Consider the following 6000-nt stretch of genomic DNA (forward strand, 5'->3'; position numbering starts at 1 on the left):
ACCAGCAAAATACAGATATGTATATTTAACCCCAGAACCATGATACAAAATAGAAAATCACTGAGTATTCCCTGACCTGTCTGGCAACAAGCACCATTCCAACGCCATAAAATAAATATTTTGACATAGAAATTATAAAAACCAAAATATAAACACTTAATTAAAGATATATTTATTTAACACTTACCTCTGCATTATTAGCTATTATTTCCGTGCCAGCAGGAATTCAACAGATAGGAAACAAAAGAAAACACTTGGTTTTATATGAATATACATTTTCTATCTATTCCTGGGCAATCTTCTACTGTTCAGGGCAAATTATGTAGTGAAAAGGTAAGTACTTGAAAGATATGTTTTAGATTAAGTATTTACATTTTTGAAATGAAACTTCCCTCTCCATTATGCAGCTGATTCCCACATTTGAAAAAGGCGAGAGGAGGGGGAAAGGGGGGAGGGGCAAGATGAAAATCAGCTAGGCCTAACCCTGTGAAGACTACCTAATGCAAAATAATATGTACAAAATAAGTGTTTGCTTACCTTGTGAATTCAATCCACCATCTGGCATCTTAGAAGGACTGTCACACAGGAGTGACAGCCTCATCAAGAAGGTCTCTTCGGAGATTACCACTTCAGCAGAAGAAGGGGCAGGGTTACTGTGCCAAAACCCTGGAGAGACAACAACTGATAAATAACAGGTACCTAGAGATATGAAAGTACACTTCCTGTACTCTTAACATCCCTGCCCTAGGGTAATCACCACGATGCTGCTTCCTACGAACAACATCATTCTACTCCAACCCCACTCCTCAGCAATCAACTCCATCTACCAGCAATGAGAATATTAGTTTTAACCTCACTCCATGAACCCAACTTTTACAATAACTATACCCTCCCTGAAAACATTGGCTTGGTTGTAAGGCGTTACCAATTCGGCCATCGTTTCAACCAGGATTAAAAGAGTACTCTATTAATACTAGGGTCAACCACATGGATAATGGAACCTAGCAGTCAAGAAATCTACTGCACAACCATCAATATTATATTATAAATGCATACAGAGTAATATAAATCAACTCTAAAAGACCAGATACTTGACACGGCTATGACTAAATATTCAACATACAGATGATAAAAAAATATTGACTAGTCTGAAAACTGAATGCAAATGTCTTGGGAAGAGTACTTGTAATAAATATTACAGGAGGTATCATCTAAATTATTTTGATGTTGATACATGAAAAAAATTCAAATAACGCTGCCTCTAAAAAACAAAAATGAATTCTAACCTAACAATTAGGCATGAATCTGAGAGACCTCATCCCATGCAAAACAATTAGCTTTCCGCCATGGAAAATATTTTAGTCCGTCACAAGAATTACTAGTTTTCTTTGCAACAATTTTGAAGAAAATGACATATTCCATATCACAGTAAACTATTACAATGTAAGTCTTCACTACATTTCAACTGTGAACAAGACGCAAGGAAATGTAAAAACTGGAGAAACTATTGGAAAAGCGATTAATAAAATACAGAAATTATTCATGTAGGCTTCTGGGCATAAGAGGAAACGAACACAGTTCGTGGATGCAAGGCATTATTTATCTTTTCTTTAGGAAAAACTTCACACTGCAAAGTTGATATAGTTGGCAAGGTGGTAGAAGAATATTATGTTTATACTGCTGATGAAATGCGGGGTAAAATTTTACTTTAAAATATTATCACATTCTGGATTTAAAAATATTAATTTTCAAAAATCTTAATGTGTGACTTGAACGTTTCTGATGTTCGTCTCGTTCCCAACTGACTAAGAACCATGCCTAACCTAACCTAACCTAACCCTTGAGCATGATATTGTGTGGTTGGTTAGGTCAGTTGTAAATGAAAGGAACATCAAAATGTACACATCAAATTTTCAAGTCCAAATTATAATAATGGTTAAAAGTAAAATTTTACCTCAATTTTGATGAAAACTAAATTACAGCTCCTACGGTGTACAGACCCATATGAAATTTAATATTGGGTAAATTAAGAGGTTTTCTGAAATAAAAATCCCTCCAAACTTATCAAGCCTATGTTACAATACACTGACTGGTCTTCCCTATGAAAATGCTTACGTCGTAAAATCATCAGGCGCTCCGGCCATACTCAGAAGACAATGACAAAAGGGAAAAAGTTGTCAGTTTATTAACTCCAGATTGTTGGTATTACACAGAGGAAATATATACACTGCATTTCATTATTGTTATTACTATCTACATTATTGTTAGTATAACAGTGCCATCAAAAATGAAGTGTAGTTTAAGTTCTGACCCAGGGGACATAAAAGTGTCCTAAAACTCAGACCAATGTGCCTTCTTTCTGCAATATTATTATTATTTATTTATTTATTTTTGGGGGGGTTTATCACAGTCAACCTATTTGACTGGGTGGTTTTTATAGTGTGGGGTTCTGGGTTACATCCTGCCTCCTTAGGAGTCCACAGTTCTTCATTGGAGGGTGGGTAGAGCTCTCAGCTAGCACGCTGTTGGCCCAGCATTCGACTCTCCAACCAGCCGATGAAGAATTAGAGGAATTTATTTCTGGTGATAAAAATTCATTTCTCGTTATAATGTGGTTCGGATTCCACAATAAGCTGTAGGTCCCGTTGCTAGGTAACCAATTGGTTCTTAGCCACGTAAAACAAATCTAATCCTTCGGGACAGCCCTAGGAGAGCTGTTAATCAGCTCAGTGGTCTGGTTAAACTAAGGTATACTTAACTTAACTTAGGAGTCCATCACTTTTCTCCCTACATGTGCTGTTGCTAGCAGCACACTCTTCTGCATGAGTCCTGGAACTACTTCAGCATCTAGTTTTTCCAGATTCCTTTTCAGGGATCTTGGGATCGTGCCTAGTGCTCCTATGATTATGGGTACAATTTCCACTGGCATATCCCATATCCTTCTTATTTCAATTTTCAGGTCTTGATACTTATTAATTTTTTCACTTTCTTTCTCATCTACTCTGGTGTCCCATGGTATAGCCACATCAATGAATGATACTTTCTTCTTGATTTTGTCAACCAACACCATGTCAGGTCTATTAGCACGTATCACCCTATCTGTTCTGATATCATAGTCCCAGAGGATCTTTGCCTAATCATTTTCTATCACTCCCTCTGGTTGGTGTTCATGTCACTTATTACAGCAAGCTAGCTGGTGTTTCTTGCACAGGCTCCAATGGAGGGCTTTTGCTATTGAATTATGCCTCTTTTTGTACTGGTTCTGAGCAAGCAACAGACATTCCCTTGCTATGTGGTTTATGGTCTCGTCTTTCATACTGCACTTCCTGCATATGGGTGAGATGTTATTTCCATCTATTGTTTTTTGAACATATCTAGTTCTTAGGGCCTGATCTTGTGCCTATGTTAGTATTCCTTCTATTTCCTTATTGAGTTCTCCCCTCTGTAGCCATTGCCTTGTTTCATCGCTGGCCAGTTCTTTAGTCTGTCCCAGGGCTTTGTATCCTGTTTCACCTATGTGTTTGATGCTATTCCAATCTGGTAGCTATATCCCTTCAGTCCTTGTCACTTTGCCTTTTTGTATGTTGATCAAGGCGCATTTTTCTATTCCAAATATTACTATTATATTATTATTATTATATTATTATAATTTTAAAACATATTAAGATGACCTACAAGTCACAGTCTTAGACTAACATATGGTTTGGGTGGAGGATTTGTTCTTAAATAAGAAATGAAAACTAGAACATGGTAAAGTTAAAGAATATAAACAACTAAAAAATAGGAAGAGACAAAAAATAAAAAATCAATGCAACTGAGGTCAAAGGGAAGCTGCACAGAGCCTGCGTGTGCTACGACAGGATTACTGTAATCGTTAGTCCCCTATGACTTCTCCAAAAATAGATTTTGTCTATATTTGTTTAATAGAAATACTGGCTTTTAACAAATGCTTCTCTATTTAAGAATTAAACTAACATTCGCTTTCATAATAATTGCATTTACGAGGCTACCCACAAACCTAACCTAACCTGGAGTTTCAGGTCCTGGGAAACCTCACTTATATCCTTTAGTAAAATATCCTCACTTATATCCTTTAGTAAAATATATAAGTGATATTTACAGTAACATATCATAATCTAACCAAGGGCACTGTTTTCTACCTGGCAGGAGGACTGGACCAACCAAATGCTCAACATAGATAATGTTACCCTAAATGTGCTATGACCAGTATATATATATATATATATGGTAAAATTTTTCTTTAAACCACTATTGTATTTCCTGCTTTATTGTGTATTTTTTATTCTTTTGACCGTTTTTGACGTTCGTTTCGTTGGCAAATGACCTAATCAACATTACCTAACCTGACCTAGGGTACCAGGTCTAATGCATATTACTGTAGTTTGAAACCATTCCATTATCTCAACGAGAACTATCAATGAGATTAAAATCCTTGTATTTCACTGGTTTTGTGTTTCCCCCATTCAAAAACGCCACTTGACCATGTGCTCCCCACAACTGTAGGATATAGGGGTATGGGTCCTCTATCTAGAAAAGTAATCATTTGCTACTGAAACGAATACCAGAAAAGTTCAGAACACACATTTAAACATGGGTAAATAATATTTTCAATTCCAAAATACAATAACGGTTTAAAGTAAAATAATACCAATTAAATTTCAGTTCTGACTTCAGTTATAGGAGTCTTGTAAAATTTGACACAAGCATGTCAAACCCAACAATGTAACTTATAATTAAATGCAGTCCTTCTAGTTACGCTAACAATGGGTTGAAAATATAAACATTGCCTTACCATTGCATTTTCGTAACACACAAAAGTGGGATAATCAACACAACGGCGACGCTTCTACGGATATTCCAAGTCACAAGGAAGGAAAGGAAAGTCTTCAGACGGACCAGTTCCTGGTTCCTGGTTCCTGGTTCCTAAGCGTTCACTCCAGAAACATAGTTGCGGCCACACTACACGATTCTCATGAGGTGCGAAGCTTTATTCCCTTGAATACATTTTTACCCTTTTATTTTTACTTTACATTATATATTTATATCAATACAATTTTTCTCAGTTTTATTTTTACTTTACATTATATATATCAATACAATTTTTCTCAGTTTTATTTTTACTTTACATTATATATATATTATTTAACAGTTTTTCATTTAATTTAGCACCCTACCCCTTAACCTCCCAAATGATCCTTAATATTTCGAATTTATTTACTTTTATTACTCCTCCTTTTTACGTTACTATTACTTTTTAACTGGTGCCGTTGTTTTCTGGGTTGGTGACGTCCTTTATTTTCATGGCTATTCTTATATATTCCACTAGTTTTCTGTTCGGGGGTTTCAGAGTCTCTAATGTTAAGTTTTCTATTTTTTGTAAGGTTTTACACCTGAACAAATGTTCTGTGCTGTCCTCCTCTATTCTGCAGTTATCACAGACCTCATCCTTATATCTTCCCCGGTAGTTAGCTTTCAGGTCCAACATATTCAGCCTGGTTTTCATTATTAAGCATGCATCCTTTGTCTCTAGTTCCCTTAGATACTTATTTTCTTCAAAGTTATCTATGAATCTCAGCTTCTTCATTTCTTTCTTCTTTTCTTCCAATGTCTTTTCGATATCTTGCGTTATTCTTCTCTTAATTTCCTGTTTCAGTTCTTTTTTGGCATATTTTCCCATTCCATTTACATCTATATTGTATTTTTTACCTATCTTTTCTATGCTTTTTGTCCAGCACAGCCCGTAGGGGGCTCTTAACTGGTCTTCTACTATTTCTTTGATTAGACAAAACACAAGTGGAATCTTCTTTTCTCTGCATGTTTCCCCATTTGTATGAGGGGTCGACGTAGTTCATTCACATCCGTTCCCGCTTCTCGGATTTTCTGATAATGATATTTACTTGAACTTTTTTTTATTAGGTAATTGAACCGGTTTGAAACTATTCCGTATTTTCCCCATGTATTTTCAGTCTTTCTCTCTCG

At 35.8% G+C, this 6000-nt stretch overlaps 1 long non-coding RNA gene across 5 annotated transcripts in view; it reads right to left on the bottom strand.

The window, feature by feature from the left end:
• Window positions 1–4915, bottom strand: part of LOC136825297 (uncharacterized) — a 53000-nt gene extending 48085 nt beyond the window's left edge. For all 5 annotated transcript variants that reach the window (XR_010849289.1, XR_010849285.1, XR_010849287.1 and 2 more), the window contains exons 1-2: window positions 4814–4915; window positions 538–666 (exon numbers count right to left, since the gene is read on the bottom strand). This is a non-coding gene — a long non-coding RNA (uncharacterized lncRNA). The remainder of the gene's footprint in view (window positions 1–537; window positions 667–4813) is intronic.
• Between the last annotated feature and the right edge of the window lie 1085 nt (window positions 4916–6000).

Source organism: Macrobrachium rosenbergii, chromosome 37 (assembly GCF_040412425.1).
Source record: "Macrobrachium rosenbergii isolate ZJJX-2024 chromosome 37, ASM4041242v1, whole genome shotgun sequence".
NCBI classification, from domain to species: domain Eukaryota; kingdom Metazoa; phylum Arthropoda; class Malacostraca; order Decapoda; family Palaemonidae; genus Macrobrachium; species Macrobrachium rosenbergii.